Genomic DNA, 2,215 nt, shown 5'->3' on the forward strand with positions numbered 1-2,215 from the left:
TCCTACAATATCTTTTCATGCTATACAGAGGAACTATTAACCAGATGCATGAAGTACTCTTAAATTGGCTCCTTTCCTCAAAATTACTAATTTCTAAGTTTTGACTTCATAGATGCTGATCGTGCTGTATCCTCAAAGCAGTTATTACTGGAAACAGTAAGGTTTCAGTGACTACTGTCACAAAACTTCCGAAAAATTCTCCTAAATAACATTCTTTCAGTATTTTTCCCCAGATATTAATTAAATGTATATGATAATGTAGATATATTCCATGGGAATTACTTTCTTTGGCTACCCTATCAAGCCCCTTGGCATTTTATCTCAGAAGATGAAAAATGCATAAAACTACATTACCGCTGCAAATTTTTTTCCATAGCTGAGGTGTCTTGCAGCTGACATCTTGAGGGCTGTCCCAAGCATTATGAGTTGTAGAATTGAAATACATGAAGACAGAACTGCTTAGTGTAAAATGCTATACACTCTTCAGTCTAGAGGACAAACTCTACAGTGCAGGAAAAGATACCAGTAGCTGCGTATGTATATACCTATTACAACACTGCCTTCAATTACATGATCATGTGCCATCTCATTCCGTAGCACTCTATGTTTATTCTGATGTCTCAGGAATTACATAAAATGAAGTCGTTCCCCAAATGACTGTAAATCCTAGAACTTTTACTATTTTCTTTACAGTAAGCTAAAATTTATTATATTTTTGTATGTAATAATGGTAGACATGGCAGAAGTGTGTTTGGTGGTTTACAAAACTACGTTCAAGTAGCATATTAATACTGCTTATCCATTTTTTAGGATTCATCTTCTCCCTTATTCTTCTTTGGGCCTATCAAAAGCCTCTTTTTTCTAACTACTTCATATCCTACAACAGATGTTTTGCTGATCCTTTTCTCAGAAAAAGAAGAGAACATAAAAGCAACTACTCCCCAGGAGCACAATCTGATCCCTTTAAGGGCTTACTTTAAGCCTCCGGTCTGAAGGATTTTGTGGGAAAGCACCTGAGGAGTGAATACTTCTGATTTACAGGAAGCTTTCTCTTGAGAACTGATGATTACAGCAAGATGCTGGGGAGCCAGTCATCCCTCCCATTGTTCCAGTCACAGGAACAACAGAGAAGGACAGAGTAAATACCAGAATATCATATTTGACAGTATTCGTGTAGTGAAAAACCCACACAGAAGCCTCAGAGGTGATTTACATACACACGTGTGTTGGGTGAATCATTGAATAATCCCTAAAATAAGGATCAAGGTAGAGGTTGTCAAAACTACCATTGTTCATTTTCCTTTCTGCATTTCAATTCATTTTACAGGAGATACTCTTCATGTATTAAATGTATTTAGAGTTATTTTAGATACCTTATTTTTTTCATCTGATACTATGCATTAACATGAAGTTGCATCATCTAATCTATAACCTTTCTTTTTTTAAATACTATAATCAAATAAAGTTCCTTTAGTTTATATGCTGACTATTCTGCTTTAGAGTCTAGCTTCCTCACTGCTGATGGGACAGTTACAGCCGTTCAGTCTTCTCACTGGCAACTATATTCACTTTGAACATGGACAAGGAGAACAGAATTTATCCTCTTTGTATTGTTTCTTATCAAAATACAGAATGTTCTTGGGTGGTGGCTAAGGAAATAATGTTTTGGGTTTTACATATTCTCAGGAATGACAGACAAGTTAAATGACATGCTAATTGAGACATTGCATCTGCTGGAGAAACTCCTGACATTCTTCTAAAATCCATCCCCATTTAGGAGTGTAAGTCCAAACGTGGGTGTTGGGTTTTTTTAATTTTTTTTTTTTTTTCTGAAAGCTAAATATGTATATGATCAGTATTACTGAATGGAGGTGCTGTCTTCATCCACAGCTTTAGAAAGATCTCCTGCAAAACAAAAACATTAATAATTTAGATTATAAAACCTAAGATAAGGATAATTAAATTCAGATCAGCCTCAGCCATTTTGCATACCAGCTTTTTTGGTGTGAGTGTTTAGATTTGGGCCAGTAGACATATCGATGTTTTCATACTTGGATTTGAATGTGTGCAAGTCCTGAGAGTGTTTGAATGGCAGGTTTGGATCTCAATCTTCAGTCTTTTCCCATCTTTCTAAGCAGCATTTTTAATCATGGTGCACCAAAAAATAAAAAATAAAATAAAATAAAATAAAATAAAATAAAATAAAATAAAATAA

General features: G+C 34.8%; 1 long non-coding RNA gene across 1 annotated transcript in view; it reads right to left on the reverse strand.

Moving 5' to 3' along the window:
* Nucleotides 1-990: 990 nt before the first annotated feature.
* The window catches only part of LOC113945230, a 19,352-nt gene continuing 18,127 nt past the window's right edge, over nt 991-2,215 (reverse strand). Inside the window, exon 3 of the long non-coding RNA XR_003526999.1 lies at nt 991-1,905. This is a non-coding gene — a long non-coding RNA (uncharacterized LOC113945230). The remainder of the gene's footprint in view (nt 1,906-2,215) is intronic.

The sequence above is a fragment of the Corapipo altera genome, unplaced genomic scaffold (genome assembly GCF_003945725.1).
Source record: "Corapipo altera isolate COAL_440 unplaced genomic scaffold, ASM394572v1 44, whole genome shotgun sequence".
Classification (NCBI taxonomy): domain Eukaryota; kingdom Metazoa; phylum Chordata; class Aves; order Passeriformes; family Pipridae; genus Corapipo; species Corapipo altera.